Raw genomic sequence first — 25,358 nt, 5'->3', positions numbered from 1 at the left:
ACCCCCCAACCAGGAGATATCTACCATTAGAGCCTTCACATTTTTAGGTGCAATCTGAAATTAACTGATTAACTGAGGTGCATTTAATATCCCACCACCTCTAAAATAGGTACTGAAGGAACACAACAAAACTTAACAAGACCACCAACTACTAATGCTTAGCACCACATGTACCTCAACATTGTGGATGATTAGCTGTGTTGTAATCACATTTTCCTCAAAGATAGAGTTCACTCTCAGCTATGCGGCCCACTTGTTTGCAGGCTTTGCCACACCCGTAGGAAATATCACATTCAATTTTTACTTTTATAATATTTAATGTAAAAAAAAGATCATATATAGTTTACAAATAAATAATTTCGCATTAAAAAATATTTTAGCAACCAATCTAAAAAATATGTTATGAAACAATATAAATGAAGTTAGATTAATTCAATTTATTTTTTGTCATTTTCAATTCAAACCTTTTACTTTAGGTGCAGTTTTTTTTAACACCTCTTTAAAAGAATATGTTCTTTCAATTTTATATATTTAAATTGATAAGTATGTAAAAATTAAGTTAACAGTTTAAAGTTACTACTAGTAAATGTTCACATATATACGGAGTTCCCCAACACATGGGCAGAGACCTCAGTATGATAAAGTATAAGGAAAAGTGCAAAAGTTTGTTTTGTTTTGAAAGAAATAGAAAACATTTAATTTAAAATATTAATGTGAAATCAATTTGTCTTTTTATTTTGATTTAAGAAAAATATCAAGTTACAGAATAACACATTTGAAATTTAAATGTTGAATAAATTAAGTGTAAAGTATAAAAAAAACAAAGTTGTATCATTTACTTAAAATCAAAAAATGGGGGGCGTGGCCTGAACCGCATGAAAGATGCCCACATGAGCGAGAAGATCCAGCAGCCAATCCAGGTTGTAAAGTATCCTGGTGCCCCCCTCAAGCATCCCTTGGTCAGAAGAGATGTGGGGACACCACAGAGTGGGCCCAATACAGGCGAGGGGGCCAGTCAGGGACTTAAGCCTGCTGGGTAACATTTGGGGGCTGCCAGAGAGGCCCGGCCAAGGGGGACAGGGAATGAGGGCAGCCCCTTCCTGTGCGTTGGCAAGGAGGCAGCAGGTGGTGCAGAGACTGGCCATATCTTTTGAGCTTGGCTGGGTCCGTGAGGAGTGTCTGCAGACCCTCAAGGGAGGGTTAGCCCCGTCTTGGGCACAGGAGAGTAGGCAGCAGAAGGAGCTGCAAAGACTGATACTGGCAAGTCTGGCAGTCTAGACCCAGCTGGGATCCGTGGGGAGTGCTGGTGGACTTCCTGATTGGACACTGAAGGTGGTGGGAGCCACGGAGACTGGCCGCAGCGGGCCTGGTGGCCTGGATCTGGGCCTGGTCAAGGCTTGAGAGTGGTGTCAGTGGCCCATTCCAGGATAATAGAAGTGTAGGAGCGCAGAAGCTTGGCCTATCAGCAATGGTGGGCAGGGATCCCAAAGCCCCTGTGCCTGGGGCCCCAGTTTATTTGGAGGGCCAGATGACGATACAGAGAAGAGGTGGGGGCACCCCAGAGCTGGAGTGGTTTGCCAGAGCCAAGAAGATGTCTCCATGGGCTGGTGTGATGCCCTTTCCTGCTGCCAAAGTGAGTGACCAGCACTGTGATTTGCATGGGCACCCAAACAGAAGAGTACCTGGTGACATGACGGATCATCCTGGGGGCCAGATTTAGGCTGTAGGGAACCGTGGGTCGCTGTCTGGTTGGAATCTCATGGCTCGGGAAGACCCGTGCACCAGCAGCATATGGCAGCCCTGCCGCAATAGCTCCTGGATATTAGTTGCAGTGCAGTAGTTTTTGCCAACACTAAAAAACCTGTGGTGGGGCTTGAGGAACCAACAGGAAGATGGTTCGCCCCAAGGGCAAAAGATAGGTCTGTCTGCTGACTCCTTACAAACCCTGAGATAAGCCAGCAACACCTGTAGGTGAGGCTCCCCAGAGGACACTGATGGACTGGAGAATCACACAGCCATCATACTGGCAGGATTTAGAGATACAAAGATGCCCTGGAGAGCATAATACATGCAGTGACCCTTGACCTGGGGCTGTTACCACCATATCACAAGAAATTGGCAGAGAGAGTGGACAAGATGGAGTGTCCTGGCTGACCTGGAGCTTAGGGTCCTGGGGAGACTAGTTGATCCGGTCCCTACAACAATCTGTTGCCCACCTGAGAGATGTTAGACTTCAGAGAGTGCAGAATGCTGCCGCCAGAGCGTTGGTAGGTCTTCCCCGCCACTCTTCAGTGGCGGGAGTTCGGAAAAAACTGCACTGGCTCCCGGTGGGAAAAAGGATTCAGTTTAAGGCACTTTGTCTCGCCTTCAAAATCCTTAAAACCGCCTCCCCCCCGATGCTGTGCCCCCTCCTGACGAAGTATATCCCTGGGAGGCGACTGCGCTCAGCAGGACAACATCTGGTGGTCATTCCCCGTACCAATCTAGCCAGAATGGGCGGTCGTTCCTTCAGCTTGCTCGCTGCCAAGCTCTGGAACAGCCTTCCGGAAAATATTCGTGGCATTCAGGATCTGTTGGCTTTTAGAAAAGCCATCAAAACCCATCTTTTTCAGTAACTGTATCTTTTCTCTTCTGGTATTCCCCTTCTGTTTTTAGTTTCGCTCGCAGCGCCGGGACGCCCCTTTGCTGGGGCAGCCGAGCGCTATATCAGTTACCAATACAATACAATACAATACAATACAATACGCCAAAAGGTGCTCCCGATGGTACAATGTCAGAGTGGTGGGGGTCCCGGAGCCATCAGAGGGCCCTAGCATTAGAGCAGGGGTCTCCAAACCGGTTCTGGAGGGCTGGATCCATGCCAGATTTTTTGGATATCCCCATTGAGATACATGTAGCAATTTTAAAAATCTTGCATGGATCCGGCCTTCCAGGACCGGTGTGGAGACCCCTGCATTAGAGGGTGCCAGTTTTTGAAGGTCACGGAGGTGGTGGGGGGAAGCACTGAAAAGGTTTACGATAGAGAGGGTGCACAGAGTGCCGGGGAGATGCCTGGGGTGCATCCTAGGCTGATTTTGGCAAAGCAACTTAATTTCTGGTGCTGCAACCACATCCTGCAGGTGGCATGGGCCCTGACAAATAGAGTTTGCACAGCAAACATATATCCGAACTACACTGACACTGTCCAGAGGCAACAGGAAACATTTCAACTTGTGATGTGGCACTTCTGGTTGCTGAACTTAAAGCATGCCCTGTTCTTCCCGGTGAAGATGCTTATGTTTGCAGACGGGGAAGCACATTTCTTTCCACATGGCCACGGCTTCTTCGCAGTGGCTGGAATCGAAAGGATAGCCTCTTCCGAATAAGCAAGCAGCCTCTTGCGAGGGGATAGCAGAAACAAACGGAGGAGGCAAAGAGGCCCAGCTGCAACCCCGACAAGATCCTAGGCGGAGACAGAGAGGGCCAAAGTGGAGGAGGCATTGAACAGCATCGCTCCGGGGGAAGCGGGGGTCAGTTAATAAGTGGGAGGCTCTAGCAAAAGAATTAGACGAGACTGCCGGTGACTCCGGGGGTTTGGGAGAGGGCTGCAGGCCGGCGGTCACCTTGACTGCTGACACGATCATGTGAGGTCCAATGCTGCCTGAGGGTCAGGAGGGGTATGATGAACTGCCCATCAGGCGACAGTTGGTGGCTAGCTGGAATCCAGAAGCCGTTGTCAGATGCATGGGACGAGCCTGCCCCTTCTTGCAGGAGAGACTTGCAAGTTAATGTGTGATGTTGTTGTAATTTGAGTTGGGGTGACAGACACCTCAGTCATTGGGGGGTGGTTAGTTTAAAATCTGTAGCACAGGGAGCTTGGTGGGGGGTAGGGAGGGGGGTTCAGGGAACTGTTAAGAGGCACACCAACCTGCTCAGATCAGACACCTAGGACAATGGTCAGAGACCACCTGTCCACCGGGCCTCACCATGAAGGTTTTGTCCAGGATTGTCAATGGTCTGGGCAGTAAGTTAAAGAGGGGGCAATGTGGAAATATTTGGCGAGACCGAATACGAATATCATTTTTTTCAGGAGATGCATCTCACGGGTAATACCTGTAGAGTACTGCAACATGGCACTTATTGACTGTTAGTACATTTGGGTTTTTCATCAGGTTCTAGAGGAGGGGGCAAACTGACTTGCTGGTTGCTCCACTTACAGGTGACCCTAGCATGATGGGCTGAAAGACTTCAGTGAGTGGTCAGTTGAATGGGGCACCTGATATTCGCCACCTAGTACTTCCCTCCTGGTTTGCAGGCAGGTAGGCTGGACAGACTGGCTGTAGGAGGTGTCTGACTCCAAACTGTTGATAGGGTGATTCCTTAAACTAACTCACCACAGTGACCTGGAAAGAATGACGCCATCGGGGAGCGACCAAGGCAGGATATACGATTAGCGTCCTTTCTGGAAACCATGGGTTTGGTGGACCTGTGGTGAGAGGAACACCAAGGGATCCAACAGTATACAAAAGCTTTAACCAATTGCGCTCCATGTTCAGGCTGAACTACTTCCTGACACCACAACACCAGTTGGGTTGTTCTAGTACGCCGCTAACCTAGCACTGGACCTATCTAAGCAGTAACAACACTCCTACAATCAGACATTCAAGGATCAAGGGGGGAGTGGAAGTTAGATCCCTGGGACCTGACCCTTTGGGATACCAGAAAGCTGGTGGTTGAGGCTACAACTCAGTACTTTACTGAAAATGTAGGGAAAGTGGACTACAGATCACTGTTTGAGAGGCCTACAAAACGGTCCTGAATGGCCTCCTCATTGCCAATATTTCTGACACATGTAAGGACAGAGACAAAGATTAAAGAACTCGAAAGGCAGCTGGTTCAGTGGGAGGCCGATTACATGTCCAATCCCACCCAAGGCCTTGCAGGCAGGATTAATGGGGGGGGGGGGGGGAGGAGATGCGCCACCTGCTACACCAAGCGGTGAGGGCGATGTATAGGGTGAAACAAGGCAGACTGTACAAAGTTGGCAATAATTCAGACATTTGCTAGCATGGCTGGCCAAAAAGGAAGAGGATCAAAGATGGGTTGCAGCAGTTGAGTGGGAGGGTGGGCGAGGGCCATAGCACGGGCATTTGCGGCACATCTGGAAGACCTTTACCGGCTGGGTTTCAGCCAAGTAATCATGTAAAAGTGAAATCCCCGTGCCCAGATTGCAGGGAGGTCTCGGTGAAGCCCATGATGCGGAGTCATCGGAGTGAGAATTAGCTGAGGACAGTAGGAAGTTCCTGGGTCCAAACGGGATTTGGCCCCACCACCACCCCCGCCCCAAAAGTTGTTAAAGTGCGCATAATTACAATTAACGGGCCCGCTCAGGTCAATGTTCAACAAGGTCCGGCAGGAGGGCAGCCTGCCCGGGGCCTCCATAGGGTAGTGATAGTTGATCCGCTCCCTACAACAATCTGTTGCCCACCTGAGAGAAAGGGCGGAATACGCTAAAAGGTGCTCCCGATGGTACAATGTCAGAGTGGTGGGGGTCCCGGAGCCATCAGAGGGCCCTAGCATTAGAGCAGGGGTCTCCAAACCGGTTCTGGAGGGCTGGATCCATGCCAGATTTTTTGGATATCCCCATTGAGATACATGTAGCAATTTTAAAAATCTTGCATGGATCCGGCCCTCCAGGACCGGTGTGGAGACCCCTGCATTAGAGGGTGCCAGTTTTTGAAGGTCACGGAGGTGGTGGGGGGAAGCACTGAAAAGGTTTACGATAGAGAGGGTGCACAGAGTGCCGGGGAGATGCCTGGGGTGCATCCTAGGCTGATTTTGGCAAAGCAACTTAATTTCTGGTGCTGCAACCACATCCTGCAGGTGGCATGGGCCCGACAAATAGAGTTTGCACGGCAAACATATATCCGAACTACACTGACACTGTCCAGAGGCAACAGGAAACATTTCAACTTGTGAAGTGGCACTTCTGGTTGCTGAACTTAAAGCATGCCCTGTTCTTCCCGGTGAAGATGCTTATGTTTGCAGACGGGGAGGCACATTTCTTTCCACATGGCCACGGCTTCTTCGCAGTGGCTGGAATCGAAAGGATAGCCTCTTCCGAATAAGCAAGCAGCCTCTTGCGAGGGGATAGCAGAAACAAACGGAGGAGGCAAAGAGGCCCAGCTGCAACCCCGACAAGATCCTAGGCGGAGACAGAGAAGGCCAAAGTGGAGGAGGCATTGAACAGCATCGCTCCGGGGGAAGCGGGGGTCAGTTAATAAGTGGGAGGCTCTGGCAAAAGAATCAGACGAGACTGCCGGTGACTCCGGGGGTTTGGGAGAGGGCTGCAGGCCGGCGGTCACCTTGACTGCTGACACGATCATGGGAGGTCCAATGCTGACTGAGGGTCAGGAGGGGTATGATGAACTGCCCATCAGGCGACAGTTGGTGGCTAGCTGGAATCCAGAAGCCGATGACTGGAAGACCTTTACCAGCTGGGTTTCAGCCAAGTAATCATGTAAAAGTGAAATCCCAGTGCCCAGATTGCAGGGAGGTCTCGGTGAAGCCCATGATGCGGAGTCATCGGAGTGAGAATTAGCTGAGGACAGTAGGAAGTTCCTGGGTCAAAACGGGATTTGGCCCCACCACCACCCCGCCCCAAAAGTTGTTAAAGTGCGCATAATTACAATTAACGGGCCCGCTCAGGTCAATGTTCAACAAGGTCCGGCAGGAGGGCAGCCTGCCCCGGGCCTCCATAGGGAAGTGATAGTCTTGATCCATAAACAGGAAAAACCCAGAGGGCAGTGCGCTTCTGATCACCCCATCTCTCTCCTTAACCTTTGGAGCAGGTCCTTGCCAATTGCCATGTGTGTGTGGTTGACACACTTGTGGCCCCATGCCAGTCAGACTTCATGTCCTGACCAGAGATAATCTGTGTCGGCTGGCCGGGCTGCCTGATGCTCTCTTACTTTCTTTGGATGCCGAAAAGGCATTTGAATCCCTTGAGTTGCCTTATCTCATGGCTGTACTGCAGAGAATGGGGATTGGTGGGCGGTTTAGGCCCTGGTTGGGGGTATACTCACTCAGTGGCTAGGGTCAAAGTGAATTGGGCCTTCTCCATGGATTGTCCCCTGAGTAAGTGTATCAGGCAGGGGTGACCGATCTCCCCTCGGCTATTTGCGCTAGCAATTGAACCTTTAGCATGCTGGCTGTGGACAGATGCACTACTGTGTGGCTTGAGATGGGGCCCAGTTTGGAAAGATATCTTATTCCTTTATGTGGATGAGATCCATTTGTACCTAGCAGATTCATATTACTGGGTTCCCAGGGTGTTTGAGATTCTGGAGGTGTTCGGCTACTTTTCAGAGCAGAGAATTAATTGGCACAAGTCCATTGCGCTTCCATCACTCTCCAAGGGAATGGGAGGCAAAACCTGGTATCCCCCCCCCCTGGCAGAACAGCCCTCTATAAAATGATTTAGCTTTGCACATTTCTTTAAGTCGTACAAAATTCTCTGTTTGAGGTCCCTGAGGAATTCTTGCGGCCGTTGGCAAATGGGACACAAACCGTGCTGTGGGATGGGGGGACTCAGAGGATAGAATGGATGTCCCTCACTACGAAACCGGTGGATAGTGGCATCACCCTCTCCGACACTAGTTTGTAATACTGGGCTGCCAAACTGCAGATAGTCCATGACTGGGCTTTCTCCTTGCAGCAATAACCCTCAGTGGTGCCGTAAGGCATGCAATGGACTCGGAGGGCTATGTCAGATGGTCATATGATGGAAACTGGGATGCCTGCAGCGGTGGTAGTTGGGATCTAGCACATGTCGACCACAGCCCTGAGATGGAGGGATTGGCTAACATTAGAAACCCCACTATGGTCCACTGACTTGTTGAGGGGACTGCAGGCTGTTGAGGGCTGTGCTAAATGGGACTTAACAGGGATATCCAAGGCGGGATGTATGGAGGGGTCAAGAGATGGTACAGTTCCCTGAGTTGGTGGACCAATACCAGCTGTCCAGGGGCCAATAACTATTGCGACATCTCCTTCGGCTGCGTACTGATGCTCTTAGGGAGGGCTCGGATTAATCACTCCTAGAATATAGAATAGTCTGGCTCCTCTTACCATGTCATGCAGTGTCCAAATTATACTCTATGCTCTAACACAACAGCACCCCCTCATTGGTTTGTCTCTGAGAAAAATGGGATTTGAGACTTTGGCAGACTGGAGGATGATGATTGGGGGTGGCTTGCAAGTACCCCCAGAAAGCGGCCATATGGGTCAGATTCCAATTAACCCAACTAAGACTCCCCATTGGGCCTTCTTTACTAGAGCTAGTTTGTTTGAAATGGGGAGTGCTGATACAGATCTGTGTCTGAGGGAGTGCCGGTAGAAAGGCACACTAATACACACCATTTGAGAGTACCCCAAACTCCATAGGTACTGAGGAGGGGATGAGGCAGGAAGATGATCTCCAAGGTATTAGGCTGCACACTGGAGTTGAGCCCCCCAGTTGTATGATGGAACAACGCATGCCTGAACCAAGCAGCCTTAACCATGACTGTGTATTTACAGAGCATGCCTTTACCACGCAATTTCATGGTAAAGACATGATTGCGAAAGGGACATGAGTGTTAAAAATCATTCCCCATCCCTGAAAACTGCATGCCCTAAAATCCTATCCGACCCCAGTACCCCGCCCTGATCCTTAAAAACTGGACCCTACATCTCAGCTGATCACCCTGGGTATCTGGGGGTGAGCAATCCCTGCACGGACATTCCCTACTCTTTTGCAACACTGCGTTAATGGTGGCAAAATGAGATATGGTGCGACTGTGGGGACCCGGGTAGATCCCAACACAGAGCCCCTGGGAATCTAATGTAGATTGGTATGTGTGCTATGAAAAAATGGGTATCGGGCATGTGGCTGTCCCAAGAAATATGAAAAAGTGTGGGGACCCTGGCAGCATGCAGAGTAAGAAATTTCTTGAGGGAGGGTCTTGTGTGGGGGACCCGGATGGATCCAGGAATTGAGGGCATAATTGAGTAGCCGAATTGAGGGTGTTAAGGAATAACCTAGAATCTCATGATGGGGACGTATGCGATATCTGCTCATATGTTTCATTTCTGCTGGGATTATGCTGGTGCCTCGGTTGACAGATTCTGTTGTATTGTATTCATTATACCTCAAGTTTAATTGTTGCAAATGGGTAGCTGCTTTCCAGATAGGTTGCAGTTATGTTAAAGTTAAATTAAAATGTTTTCCTTTTAGGCAATTTTTTAACAATGACATTTAGTTATTCTTTTTAACTGGTGAAAATAATTTAACATTATTTCTTATGGGGTTTTGTTTTTGTCCCTGCCTCCATTATGGTCTTTTCCAGCCACTTCCTCTGTCCCTCCCACATTTACTACTGAAACGTGTACTTACATGCATGGAGACTCCACAGTCATGGTGACTCTCTATACACAGAAAGAAATAGATGAGGCAGAAACTCTGCACATAGGGCATTTTGTACTTCTAATGTAGTACCACTAACATAAAAAAAAAATGCAGTTACGAATAGACCTCGAAGATTTGTGTAAACCTCTTGGCTATGGATTTGAAGTATGTGCTTTCATGTTTATGACCACATGGTATCAAAAGTTTGTCTGAGGTGCTTGAGAACATCAGGGTCCCTATATGTTTACCGTGCACTTTCCCTGTTTGTGCCCGGCGCACCTTAAAACAGGTGCGCCGGGCACAAGCAGGGAAAGTGCACCCTTTTGTATAGAATGCAGTGCCCCAAGGCAGCCGCGAGCTTGTGCCACCTTGGGGGCAGTGCATTCAGGCGAAAAACAGAGTGGCTTTGAAGCAGCTGCTCCGTGATTCACTGTGCAGGTGGCAAACTGCCTCCACTTAGAGATCCCTTTACGGGCAGGTGAAGTGACTGATTGCATCCGCCTGCAAGAGGATGTCTGGGAGGATCCATAGAACACCCTTTCTCACTTCCAGAGGGAAGCTATCAATGCGCCCCGACAGCTTCTTTGCCTCTGCGCCCGCCTCTATAATACATAGTGGGCACAAAGGCAAAGGGAATCCCTCATTTGCATGGTGCCACGGGTCCATGCAAATGAGGGAACACCCTCTGATGATAGTGCTGGTGCTTTATGTGTGGCAGTGCTATCGGTATTACAGAAGGAGATGCACAAGTGTCTGAGGCCCTTTCTGTAATACTAAAGTACCCCAGGTCGCACAAAGCGGGTGCAAACGCCAGTTACGGCCCGGGGCACTTCCGTAATATGGCCACTGGTGACATGTTTACTGTATTGAATTGAAGTGATGCAAGAACTCATGGCCATGGTTCTTTAGACGTGCCTACTGCATCCGATTCTGTTAATGGTCCTTCCTTTGTAAGGCAGGTGCAGGTTGTACACTTCTTCCCTCAGACAGGGATTAGTGATTAAGGCCTATACTCTTTTTGGTTTCCAATAAAAAAAATAAGACTCGGATCCAGAAAGAACTGTCCCTTGCCCACCTCACTTTGTGATGTATATGGAGTTGCTGCTTTGTGAGTTTCTACCCTGCTTAAATGTGCCACATATTTTTATGGAAGGAAAGTAGCTCCTTACATGAAAGATTTATATCTCAGATCTGGATCTAGCTACTACACATTACAACCGAGGTTTATGCAGCTTTTGACTAAACTGCGAAAACATCCAGAGTCTCTTTGCAGGAGAGATTCAGCTGAGAGATCAGCCACAACCACACTCTGCTATTTATTTCACCAGGACTTTAGACTATGGATATATGCTTGCCAAGATCATTACAATGATTACAATCAGTCACAAAACATCCTTGTGTCTAGGATTTGACAAATGATCATCATCAAGATGGTCGTCCTGTTAACATGTTGGTATCTCTTCAATGCTCCTAATGTACCAGCTTCCGATTTCAAACGGCTGGATGAGATTTTATCTAATTTCATTTATCAAATAAAGCATCTAGGTGTACACATACATTTAGGAGTCATATGCTGTACAAAGGGCACTCCCAAATGTAAGGTTCTACTTTTGGAAAAGAGCATACTGTACTCAAAGCTCAGTCAACAGGTTACCTGCCCTGAATGGCTAGATTCTAGCCAAATATGAAGGCACTGGTTATTTTAAAGATGTACAATTTAAAGGTCTACTGGCATTTTAGATGGTTGCTGCATGTACTATTAAATGTTTTAAAATAACATTACTTTACAGGGCCTTGAGCTTAAGGAAGCATTTCTATCATTCTTAAACTTTCAGGCCAGAAATGGTGAGAAATAGAAGGCAGCAGCATTTCATCATGTGGGTCTGCAGCTTTGTGGAATGAAATCTCAAACTTTTTATAAGGTTGTATACTGAATTTGGTATTTCTGAAATTACCTATATTAAATATCGGCAAATATTTAAATATTTTGCCCATAACCCCATTATGATGGAGAATTTGATTTGGGTACCTTAAATGATGGTGTCTTTCTTGTTCTTCTGCTCCATTTTCTTAGAGAAAGTAAGAAATTAGATACTTATCTGTAACTGTAGTTCTACAGCATTGGAATCTTTCATAGGTTCACATGCTTGAATCTTTCCCCGAAGTGAGATGAGAGCCCCCCAGTATATTAATAAAGCAATGTATTGATAGGTATAGACTAGAAAAGGCATAGGCCTCTTTAGTATAACAACCTATCATAGTCAATCAAAACGGACTACCCTCTAGAACACTCCTGTGAGAAGCTCCAGTCCCTCAGATTTGTGAGCATGAGTGAAACATATGGCCACTGAAAGAAAGAGAGAGAGAGAGTGAGAAACAAGGGTGAGCTTCCCAGGGGAGGAGGGTGAGTCGCATGTGAATCTATGAAAGATTGCAATGAATCTATGAAAGATTCCAATACTGGGGAACTACAATTACAGGTAAGTAACTACTTTCTTACTACATACTGGAACTTTCATAAATTCACATGCTTAAATCAGAATGAAGAGCAGTAAACAAGCGCCATTGAAGCATTCTGACAGTTGTCAATATAAGCAAAAAATATGCATATAGGTAAGAAAACCTTTAAAGATTTTGATACGAAATATAGCATTATACACAGCAAACATTTGTATTCTTTTCCATACACACACATAAGCACTGAAAATGTGTGTAACTAAACAAGTGGATGGAGGGAAGACAGGGATAGCTCACCTTTATTGGAAAAGATGCCGAAGCACTGCTTGGTCCACTGCCATATCCCTTTGAACTGTGGCGTCCAAGCAGTAATGTTGAGTCAAGTTGTGTCTGTTTTCCATGTCGCTGCTCTGCAGATATCAGGAAGAGACACCCCGGCAAACAGTGCCGTAGAGGTGGAAATAGATTTTGTAGAGTGGGCACAAACTCCAGAAGTCAAGGGTCTGTCCGGGTTGTGGTGACTAAATAGAATGATGCTGGAAATCCATCTGGAAATGTTTTGCTTTTGGCCGAGTAAAATTTCAGACATCCGTTGACGTCCAAAGAGTGAAACGCTTTTTCAGCTGGTGTGAAAGGATTTGGGAAGAAAGTCTTGAGAATCACTAGTTCATTCAGGTGAAAGCCTGTAGGGACAATAGGAATTAATTTAGGGTTTGTACGGAAAATAACCCTATCATCATTAAACTGGAGAAAATGGTCCTGAATTGTAAACACTTGAAGCTCGCTAACTCTTCTGGTAGAGGTCCCGAGCGTAATGGCTGCCAACTAGAGTAGCTCCGTCTTGCCCCTGGACTGCTCCCACGAAAATCAGGCTAAATATCCGCAGGGGACAAGTTTGGAGAGGTGGAGGAACAATGAGAATCAGCAGACAACAGCCTGAGCAAATCATATTCCAGAAAAAGTAGCGATCGACTGGCTGTGCCGTGAACAAAATTGCTTTTTAAAGAGACAAGGGAACCCAAAGGTAATACACTAGGGACCATGGGCACTTAATTGTTACTAAAGACAGGGGTCCCTAGAATATGAAAAATGAAAGCTAGAATCAACATACGCTAAATAGCCAGTATATTCTTTGTCCAGCCGGACAGATCAAGGGGGTGTCATATATCTACTTCTTTTCTATATACTGTGTTAAGTTAGCATGAGCTTATTAAATGTTCAAACGCCATTTTACCTTTCTGCCTTATTTTGCACACGACACATAATTGTTGTTTTAGCTTCCATCCCAGAAGAGCTTCGCGATTTACTTGAGAAATAATATGTTATTGCTCTGATATCAGTTTTGCTCGGTACACTGTCTGCACAGTGAGTGCTGAAGGCTGCAAGGATAACTTGACACAATGTTGTTGTGAGGTCTGATCTTCGCACCTCCATAGACATAACACACATGCTGCTGCCAAAATCTGGCTCTAGGCGGGTTTTATATTGTTGTGCTGAACACACACGTAACACACTTGATGGTGCTTCACATGCAGAGAGCTGGTGAAAGATGATGTGATCCTCTGACACTGAGATTTTGGAGTATGGGCCCGCCTTGCTAAAACCCAAATGAGACCTTCATAGATATAAAATACTATGCTAAATAGGGAGGGTGTGAATTAGGTATTGTTAATTCCTATTCATTTCAGCATCTTAGTATGCTGTCACCATTCACCTTTTATGGACTAGTAACTATGCTGATAACTTTGTTGCTCATAACATGTTTGCTAGTATTGTACAAGATACTGCGTTTGAGAACCATGCATTAGTAAATAAACATTTCAAACATGCACGTGTCCTCATTTACTCCATGTTCTGGTTTGCAATGATTATATAACAAAAGAGTGTTCATGTGTTCCACGATACCGGAGGTAATCTAAGTTCATGTTCTGGTCTGTCTAAGCATTGGGAGTTTTATGACCAATGAGACACTGTAGCTAGCTCGGTAAGGGGATTTTGGGTACTGAGGTGAGTTTTGGGCCATCCTAATTCACTGAGGTTCCAGGTCTCTATGCACAGTTCTGTAGGAGAACGGAATTCCCGCTACATGGCGCCCATACGTTGTTGGCCTTATATCATGACACTAGAGTAGTATATCATTCAATCCTTAACCCCTTCACTGCCGTTTCCGGAAAACAGTGGTGTCGGAAAAACCTACCTATTTTTGCAATAGGTCTTTTCAAGCTTGATTCTTACTAAAAAGGTTTCCTTGAATTACTACCCAGTTGTGCTACAAAGTTTACTTTGTTTTTCATATTTCCTGTGCTGTCATGGCTGCCGTGGACATTCCGCAGCATAGTCGCATTGCAGTGCGAGATCATTTCCGGTTGTACAATGTGCCTTTGGAAGGCTTGGCTGTGATCATGGTGGTGAGTGCGGATGCTGCTTACCCTTACGAACTGTTTTATTCGTGGGTGACATTTCCGGCGGTGGACGCGAATTCTGGTGTGTTCCACGCGTACACTTCCACGGCTGTACCTAATGAGTATACTCTGTACAGGGCACAGGAAGTTCCTATTGACGTTTGGCAGCATCGAGTTTGGTTTGGTGGCGCCCTACCCCATTCTTTGAATGCTCAGAGGCTAGGTCCTTTGTCCATTCCAGGTGCTAGTTGGCCTGTTTTGGCTGGATTTACTCCTCATCCTCTACACGGCAATTGTAACGTGGCTGAACTTCGACGACTACATGTAGTCGCAATTGCCGTGATTAGAGCATTAGTGCATTACATGGGCCGCAATCTTCCGGGTGGAGCTCTGGGGGGTGCAGCGCTTGCAGCCGGACAGGGTGGTTTGAAACTCAGTCCCGTCATGGTCAATACCGTAATGGGCAAGAAGCCCCAGGATAAGGATGATTTTCCTTTCTGGCTTGCCGAGAAATTTGACCAGCTGGAAGCTGTATTTCCTAATACGACTCCTGGTGAGAAACACCGGATTCTAACGCTAAGTTTGCCGAAGGATTTGACCCCTGAGCTTGTTGACTGCGAGACCTGGGGTAAGACTTTTGCAGCGGTCTATGCTAGGTGCTACGGCACCCAGTCTATGTCCGTGCTGTCTATGGTCCTTAAAAGTGCTCAAGATGATCACGGACCGGAGTCTTCGGTAGAATTGGGAATGCGCCTGTGTGGCACCTTTGATGTGGTTTGCGATCTGATCCTTGCTAATGTCAAGGGGGATGCAGTGAACTTTCAGGTAGCTAACGCTTTAGCGGCGCTTCCCGATGCCGAGAAACCCCGACAGTTAGCGAAAATTATTGTGGCGGCTTATAAAACCGTGGGTCGCAATAGTAAGGGTCTTAAGCCTTTTTCTGTTAAGGATAAAAAGCAGCCCCAGGGACAAACTTCGGAAACGGAAGTTCAGCCCAAGTCCCAAAAACAAAATTGGCCTAAAAAATAGAAACAGTGAAAGCAACAGCAACAACAACAAACCCAGGCTTCTCGTCCTGCGTCTCCATTACCTGCGCAGTTGGAACGTGTTTATGACTTGCGCGATCGCGCAACGATTAAAACTCCTGATTGTTTTCAGGCTTCTGACCAACGCTCTCCTCGTTCCTTTCAGGACTCATCGACCCCGACAACCGGTGGTGGAGGGGGCGGCAGGGGTCGGGGTGGCCAGCAAGGACGTGACCAGCCCCGCCCGAGAAACGGTGCAGAAAAGCAGGAGGGCTCTACGCCTAAGAGACCGCAGTTTGCCAAGAAGAAAGTCGCAGCCTTAACAGCGCATCGATATGCCACAGATTGTGAGAATGCGGCTTCGGAATCTGACGTGGGCTCTGACCTTGCTGGACAGCGCAGCGAAGATTACCATAGTGAGAGAGGCCCTCCGTCCACTACTGAAGGTGACAGCGACTGATACTTATGTTGTGATTAAAGCAGCTGCTACAAGAGTTGCTCCCCCTGATAGACTTTTTGAAATTGTCCTGTTAATCGAGGGTGACATACAGTGAACCATAAAAGGGGTATTTTGGGAAAATCTTTCGTCTACATATGACATTTTGCTTTCAGAGGCTGACTGGCCCCCACCTATTGTGCTCGCAGCTCCGCGAGGGGAGGAGGTAATCCTCCCCAGTTTCGCGAACACAGTTTCGAAAGAGGATGCGCTGCACTTTGCAGAAGAGTGGGCTCTGGCTCTAGCGCCGGCTGTGTACCGCAATCAATGTGGTTGGGATAAATTGTCCCCATGCCATGAGATTCCTTTATGGTCTCAGCCGCAACCTCAACCTCAATATCCCATACGGCGTGAAGCAAAGGCTTCCGTCGCGGCTATCCTTGAACAATTGGAATATCAAGGTGTAATTGAACCATGTGTGTCACCAATGAATAACCCTCTTTTTACTGTAAACAAGCCAGACGGTTCATATCGTTTGGTATTGGATTACCGGCATTTAAACTCGCATTGCCGTAACTGTGCAGTACAGAATACCCACGGCTCTGCTCTAGTGAATAGTCTTGTGCGTAAGCGGTTTAAAACCACGCTTGACATTTCCAACGGTTTTTATGCCCATCGAATGGATGCTCCAAGTTCCCAGTGGACCTCCTTTACTTGCGGCGGTGTCCAAAAACAATTTCGGCGTTTGCCTATGGGCTATAAGAATAGTCCTGGGATTTTCACTGCCCGCGTTGTCTCACTTTTGGGGGGAATCGACCCAGATGCGTGTTCGTATGTGGATAACATATCTCACAGACGACGAACTTTGGGAGCATCTGTGTTGGGTCAACGGGATTATTTGTACCTTTGCCGCCTTGGGTTACAAATTCAACTTTGCAAAATTGCACATTGCAGAGTACACAGTGTTGTTTCTGGGCTACGAGCTCAACAATGAAGGAAAGGGATTGGCTCCTCACTTCCTGGAGAAATGCGCACAATTGCGTGCTCCGACAACACTGAAAAAATTGCAATCTTTACTGGGCTTCTTGAATTTCGGGAGAACATACATTCCGGAATATGCCCAGCGTATCAAGCCTTTGTATGCTTTGATACTACCATCTTTTTCCAAATCATGCTGGCTGCCTGAGCATTCAGCTATTCTGCAGTCTTTACAAGCTGACCTGCTCGCTTCTAAATTCTTACTGACTCGTGATAACCAGACCAACCTGGTGGTAAGAATTATCCCTGGGACGGTGGGTTTCACGTACCTGACTTTTAATGAAGGAGACACAGTACCTATTGCTTACAAGTCACACTTGTACACTTCAGCTGAAATGCGCTTTTCCACTGTGGAGAAAGTTTTGACGGCAGTGCAGATGGCAATTCTTAAGGAACGTGCCCTGTCACAGGGAAAGCGCATGTTGGTTGTTACCCCGTGTCCTGCCTTGGAGGCAGTCACGAAAGCCAGTGTACCAAATTCTAAAGCTCTGCACCCTCGGTGGATTCAATGGGCTGCGTCTTTGACATCCCAGGATGTCATGTTTGTTTTTGACGCCTCATTAAGGTCGCAGGAGTACTTACAGTATGAATTCGTTCATCCAGCTCCTTTAGCAATGCGACCCCTGGAGGATTTCCATTGCATCATTTACACTGATGGTTCGGCGCAGGTTGTGCATGGCTCTAAACACGCCTACGTTTCCGCATGCGCCATTGTGGTCGGTGCCATGGTGAATGATGAGTTCAAGTCCAGTGTCGCACACGCAGACACTAGGGGACTGCACCGCACAATTAGCAGAGCTTCGTGCTCTGATGCTTGCATTGGAGTACGCAGATCCTAGTGTAACAACTCTAATCGTAAGTGATCATAAGTGATTCTTACTACTGTGTCCAGTCTTACAATGTGAACTTGTTCTTTTGGATTCTGAATGAATTTCGTGATTCCAAAAGTAGCACAATAAAACATAAAATGATCCGGGTCCGAGTGGCTGAGCTTAAAGAGCAGTTGCCACTTGTGTTTGTGATTCATACTCTCGGCCATCAGCGTGTAGGAGTCCACGCTGTCGGTAACTTGCTTGCTGATGAGGCAGTGAAATCAGCAGTATCAAAATACTTAGTTGCAACTGTTACACGGTCCAAAAGTAAAATAGATAATGACATCTTGGCGGCAGTTGCTGCCACTGAGAAGGGAGGTCAATATCCTGCGGGGTTCCCTTCGAAGTACACATACCACTTAAGTCCCGATAAGGTTCCTTATGTGAAAATTCCTGATGTTGGGGAACGGTTGATTCCCAACTGGGATCTCAGAGCTACTTTGATTACAGCGGCGCATGAAGGTGTGGCGTCTGCGCATGCGGGCGTCTCAGCCACTGTAACTCAGCTACAACTGAGGTTCTGGTGGCAGGGACTGTACAAACAGACGCGCGATTATGTCCTTCAATGTGACATTTGCCAGCAGATTAAACCTTCGACTGCTGCGCGTCCGCCTCAGACACAGTTGTACATATCTAATAAATCACTGGGTTGCGTTTATTTGGATCACTGCGGTCGTTTTCTTCTGATACTGCGTATAAATACATCTTAGTAGCAGTTGATTCATGCACACGCTTTGTGTGGGTATGGCCCCATCGCAGCGCTGATTCACGGACTGTCATAAGAGATTTGCATGTCTTTGTAGGGATTTTTGCCTGTGGTACCTTCCATTCGGATCAGGGTCCGGCTTTCGCCTCTAAGGCGTATAAGGATGCTATGATTTCGTTGGGGGTCCAAGTCAAGTTTTCGTCTCCGTACAGGCCTGAGGGTAATAGTGTAGTGGAGCGAATGAACCGTGACTTAAAGCAATCTTTGACAGCTCGAGTTATAGGCACTGGCAGAAACTGGTTGGCCCACCTTAATGGCGTGCAGCGTGCTCTAAACAATCTCCCTAGAAGGTCTCTGGGTGGGCGGACCCCGTACAAAATGCTCTTTGGTATCAAGATGTTTGTCCCTGACCTAGACGGTCTAGACTGCGTGGCTCAAGCCGCGGCCTTTGACGTAGAAGAACATTGCAATGTTTTACAGGATCTACAACAGACCAGAGACAGTCTTGCAAAGGAACATTTGCCCTCCACATCGATGATGCGTTGCAGATCCCGGTAGTTGGCTGGCTACCCAAAGTTGGAGAACTGGTTCGAGAGAAGATCGATAACAAGAAAGAATTTGGTCCTTCCTATCGAGCACCGGTTCCCGTTCTTGGAGTGAAGGGCACAAGAACAGTCATATTACCACCACTTCCAGGTCGTAAGGAAAACAGGTTTATCTCAATTGACAATGTCAAGATACACAGGGTGGCGATTCTTCATAGTATGACACCGGCGGTCTCCTGTCCTTCAATTGTGAGAAATTCTGTGTTGGCCACAACTTCTAATGCTGAACCAGAAGTGGCCCTCGAGATGCCTGCCATTTCCAATCCTTTATTAAATACTAATCACGTTAATAACATTGATGATCTAGACTATGCCTATCCTGCTGATTTGTCAGTACCTGATTTACAGACACGTATGGCCACAGAATCCCGATTCTCATTTGACTCTGTTTCATTGAATTCCAAAAAACCCTCACGTCTAGCAACTTATGCCACTTTATTTAAAAAACATTTTTTGGTCCCTCCATGAACGTATATTTGGCTGGTGCTTTTTTCAGTATATCTTTTTCTGTCAATTGGTTTTGTGTTTTATTTTTTCCGTCTGATCGATGGACACTGTCGAGGAGAGAACATGCATTCAGCATCTTAATGGAACTTTGGCCCCCCTTTCCTCGTCCCATTCTGCACACAGACTGAAGAGAGACTTGTATTTTGTAAACATCACTGCTTGGCCGGTTCTTGATGGCATTGTGTGGGATGCAGTTAAATTTCAAATCCATGGCCCAACTGAAGTGGTTAATGTCCTCAGAGTGAACATGGGGGATGTGGTGAAAGAAACATACGTTCTGATGATTGGGATGTTCAGGCCGTAGAATCATTTTCCGATTTGAAATATTATGCTGCCTTTGATGCTGAAGATTTGTATTTAGAATCTGCTAATTATGGTGACTTATTTTGCTTTCAACATTTTGGCAACCATTTTCTGCATAAAACAAGATCCAGAAGGGGTACTGTTAATTATACACAGTGTGAACATTGCCCTGCACCATTACAAGGCAGCTCCAGTACATTTTTGAAAAAGTACACTTATTTTACCGACTGATCAATCAAGTCCTGCGTCCTTTTATTTTAAGATGACACAAAAGTCCATGTCCAAAGTTAGACTTACCAATACTAAATTGTTGTATTCGAGGTCCTTTCTAGACAGATTAGCTGCAGAGTGCTACGAGCTATGGAAGGAAACCATTGACCTTAAATCGGTTTGGGGTTCTAAAAGTTGGCAGGTACAAGGCACTGAGGCTTTGCACCGTGCATGTCTCATCCCAAATCATATGTTTTTAAATTCGACCATTTTCCAGACAACATGCTTTGGATTGGCTACTTCAAAAAAATTAAATACCCCTTCTATTCCTGATTTAGAAGAATATTTCGGTTGGAATAATTTCACCCAGATTTCCACTCGAGAATTTCAAACGTTAATGCACAATTCATCCTTCAATGTATCCAGTTTGGATCCGAAGGGTTGGCCGATGTGGCACAGAAGCTCGGATTCTTGCCAACGTCGCTTTTTGGGTTTAACTGAAGGTTTTACACAAGTCAGGCCTGATCCACGTTTTGATACAGACCATACTGTCACCACTTACTCAGTTGGCAAATTATGTCAAAATTGGCTACAACATTCTACATTAGCTGCTGTTAAATTACATCTATCCAAGCGGACTGATGATGTGGATTTAAATGATTTCATAAAGGGCCCGGCTAATGGTAGATCCAAAAGATGGATTTATGCAATTTACAATGAAATCTGGAAAACTTCACAGGTTGAGGCTGCTAAGCGCCTAAGGGCAATAGATCAGGCTAATTTAGAAAAGGTGCTTGCAGTAGTCGATAATAGTATTAACATGCTTTCTTCCCGCATTTATACGTTAAATAATATTGTATCTTCTGTTGTTGACATTGTACATGATGAGGTGTCTGTTTTGTACCATGGTCAAAATCAATCGCGTTCTATTATGCAGTTTGCATGGACCTTGCAGACTCTCAAGGCTGGTCGTGTGCCTTGGAGTTACATGAACGTTTCCTCTCTTTTTGCCCCTTTTAATTTAACTGACAAACAACGCATACTTTCAATGCGTGATGCTTCATTTTCCATATTACACATTGAGAGGTTGGAATCGTTACCGTTCTCTGTAGCTGAAGCTACTGCTGAAATGTGGCTTATCCACGGGTTAATCACATTACCATTTGCCTTGTACAAGTTTACTAATTGTATGCGTTACATAGCTATAGGGAGATATGAACTATTAGGGAACTCATTCCTCCACGAGGCGTGGTCTCTTCCATTCACTTCTAGATGCTTGAAAGACGAGAAAGAAGTGTATCTTAATGGAGAAGAATGCACAGAGTCCCCTGACCATTCCTTGATATGCAGGCACATCCAGTTACATGGTTCTTGTAATCAGGACCGGCCTAATTTAGCCTGTTTTTTAAAAGAGACTTGAGTTCCTGCAATAGTTCCCACGTTCACATTACTGGCGAATGGTAGTTATTTGCTGTTGATTAACGAGGAGTGTTGCGGTTTAATTAAAGGTGTCGCTTATGTGGTAACTATCAGAACGTGTCGTCTGTTGCAAAAACGTTCTGTATCCCCCTATGCATGGGAATTCAGCTGTATCCATCTGGCCGCTCATCTCAACCTTGAAAGCAGAGTTCAATGGTATGAGTAGAATAAGAGCCCTTTTGTCTCAAAAAGAAGTGGCCCTGAGTTCGGCCCGTGAAACATTCGACCTTCACATAGCTAACACGCGCACAGAGGTGCATGCCCTTTTAAATACTGATTTACCGTTACATTTCAGCGAGCTGGTTCATCAAATCTTTAATGCCTCCTCCACTTCTGACCTGGCTCACTTTTTTAAGTGAGTTAGCAGTGGTCTTGTGACTTCATTCGAGAAGATATTTGGAATCATCCCTAGCTTTTTCCATTCTATATTTTCGAGTCTGTTTGGTGGCTTCCCGGTTTTACTGGCATTAACTGCAGGCGTTTTGGTGATATTTTGTTTTATTAAACATGGATGCCCGTCCTGCGTTAGAAGCCACAGAGCCCCTCCTATTGCTGTTTCGCAACCGGATGCTTGATTACTATGGCACCCTGCCGCTTGCGATTTTAAGCACGGCATTTGGATTATTGTTTTGATTTTCCTATTTCACATGTGTCCAGCCTGTGTTCATTGCCTGAGCTGTGATTTCGAATGGGCCCTTGATTTGTGTCTCTGCTTGACGGTGTCTCCTGACGTCGATTTTAATCATCTGATGAGCCCCGTAGTTGCTCACGAGTTGGTTTGTTCTGGCGAAAGGATTATGGCCTTGGCAGCGATGCATGGACTAATGGGTCATTGGGACATACTCGCAGCGGCGCATGAGTTCTTGGCACAGAGAGTTCTTGAAAACCCACAGAGTTGTCCTCTGATGATGCTAGAGGATCCAGTGCTAGAGGAACACGTATGTTCTTTTCCGCTGCTCAATTGGATGGCTGAACTGTTTTCGGATGATGACAGTGATTTCATGTTGGAAGCTGTTCCTGCATATTTTGCATATACAGTCCTATCCTGAGATGCCTCGGAGACTTTATTATTTAGGCACGTACCTGCTCACATTTTTTGAGGGTGCCTTTTTTATTACAATCAATTCTTTTAATACGCCCCTGGCCTATTGACATTATATTTTAGGGCCTTGTGTTGGAGAGTGTGGACCATTTATTTTGGCCACTATAGGCCTTCATGTATGCCTTTTCAGATTAGCTTAGCTCATTATTATTGAACTTTGCTTTCATGTTATGCCCCTGTTCTGGTTTTACCTTGCCTTGGTTTTGTCAGTGCTCGGATCATTGGGGGAGTGTCATATAGCTACTTCTTTTCTATATACTGTGTTAAGTTAGCATGAGCTTATTAAATGTTTAAATGCCATTTTACCTTTCTGCCTTATTTTGCACACGACACATAATTGTTGTTTTAGCTTTCAACCCAGAAGAGCTTCGCGATTTACTTGAGAAATAATATGTTATTGCTCTGATATCAGTTTTCCTCGGTACACTGTCTGCACAGTGAGTGCTGAAGGCTGCAAGGATAACTTGACACAATGTTGTTGTGAGGTCTGATCTTCGCACCTCCATAGACATAACACACATGCTGCTGCTAAAATCTGGCTCTAGGCGGGTTTTATATTGTTGTGCTGAACACACATGTAACACACTTGATGGTGCTTCGCATGCAGAGAGCTGGTGGAAGATGATGTGATCCTCTGCCACTGAAATTTTGAGGTATGGGCCCGCCCTGCTAAAACCCAAATGAGACCTTCATAGATATAAAATACTATGCTAAATAGGGAGGGTGTGAATTAGGTATTGTTAATTTCTATTCATTTCAGCATCTGAGTATGCTGTCCCCATTTGCCTTTTATGGACTAGTAACTATGCTGATAACTTTGTTGCTTATAACATGTTTGCTAGCATTGTACAAGATACTGCGTTTGAGAACCATGCATTAGTAAATAAATATTTCAAACATGCACATGTCCTCATTTACTCCATGTTCTGGTTTGCAATGATTATATAACGAAAGAGTGTTCATGTGTTCCACGATACCTGAGGTAATCTAAGTTCATGTTCTGGTCTGTCTAAGCATTGGGAGTTTGTTATGATCAATGAGACACTGTAGCTAGCTCGGTAAGGGATTTTAGGTACTGAGGTTAGTTTTGGGCCATCATAATTCACTGAGGTTCCAAGTCTCTATGCACAGTTCTGTAGGAGAACGGAATTCCCGCTACAGGGGCACAGCCTGTGACCCACATAAAACAAGACAAAACAGCAATTTCAGGTAAAAACGGGCAGAGCGGTCTGTTTCCTAATATTCAGTAGACCGACTTAATTCAATCAAGGTACCATTGTGCATACCTTTCCATATCGCATGACGCTGCCACTTCACTTTCCAATTTTGTGTTACTTTTTACATTTGTTTAAATAAAACTCTGTCCGGCTGGACAAAGAACATACTGGCTAATTAGCGTATGTTGATTCTAGCTTTCATTTTTCATGTTCTAGGGACCCCTGTCTTTAGTAACAAGTGAACAAAATTGTGGCACAGATGACGTGGTGAATCAGGGGCCTCAAGTAGAAGTGAGGCCAAAATAAAGTTGCCGCGATCCTCAGCCTGGTGAGAGTCGCGAGAGGTCCGGCCCGACTGTGGCATAATCGGAACTGGTGAGGACCGACCCGCATACACCGCATGCCTGCACCGGTGGTATTTGAGCCGGGTTGTGTTGCTCAAGGTGAGGCTGGGGACTTCTAGTGAAGACAAAGGCACAAAAAAGAACTGCAGTAATCCCAGTCCCACAGACTGGAAAATAAATGATTTGAGGGGGCTGGGCCATATAGTGCCCCACATGGTCCATCGGAGCCGGGTACAAGAGAAGTCACTGGATTGGGCTCAGATAGACAGAGGCCACACCGGAGCCCGACTGTAACCTTGAGCGCAGAGGTAGGAGGCATTTTACAGGACGCGGGGTCAGCCTGGACATTGTGGAAAACTGGGATAGTCAGAGGTGGGAGAACAACCCATCCTGAGATACCCCCCAACCACACTTACTGTGTAAAGGGGTCGAGGAACCTAAACGAGACCAAAGAGTGGGACAAGCTCAACAGTAATTATATCTACAGCACACCCAGGTGCCCGGCGGAACTGCTGCGGGTACGCCATGAGCAGAGATGGAGGGGAACCCCCTATGGTGGGGAACTCCCGGTCAACAATAAGACCAGCACACAGAAACAATAGAGAAGGGAACAATAAGATGCAGCGAGAGGGGCCAGTATGGAGGACATCCAACCCGGGAGGCTGCACACTTGACCACTGGAACTGACCATTGACGCTTTGTAGAACAGAAGGAAGACCATCGCTCAGGGTCCAGCGGAGGGACCATATACAGTCCCGCAAAGATGTGAACCAGAGGTAGGAAACCCAAAAGGCCGCGTGGGGCACTATACTTCACAGGCAGGCAGCGGCGAGTACTACCAAGCACTCACTTCAGGTGGCGCAGAGTAGCACAAGCCCCAAAAACACAGGGGCAGAGGCCCGCAAAACATGCACCAAACGAAACTGGACAAGTACGCCTTGGCCAAGGAGCAATCCGATGTGGCACACCCACCAACCATGCAGGCCGAAGATAGCGCTGTGACAGGGGCCAAGGACATCAAATTACAGGGCCTTATGGTCACACTAAATAGGGTGCACACATCCCTAGAATCTAGTATTGATTCTGTCTCCGTGGAAATCTCACTGGTCCGAGCAGATTTAAGAAACATGAACGCAAGAGTAACAGAGGTGGAAACCACAAAAGAGGCCCTCCGTGAAGACTCAGACAACCTCAAGCGCCAAGTTAAACTGCTACAGAATGAAAGAAA

The sequence above is a fragment of the Lissotriton vulgaris genome, chromosome 2_1, assembly GCF_964263255.1.
Source record: "Lissotriton vulgaris chromosome 2_1, aLisVul1.2, whole genome shotgun sequence".
In the NCBI taxonomy this organism is placed as follows: Eukaryota; Metazoa; Chordata; class Amphibia; order Caudata; family Salamandridae; genus Lissotriton; species Lissotriton vulgaris.
This window is presented reverse-complemented; position numbering follows the sequence as displayed.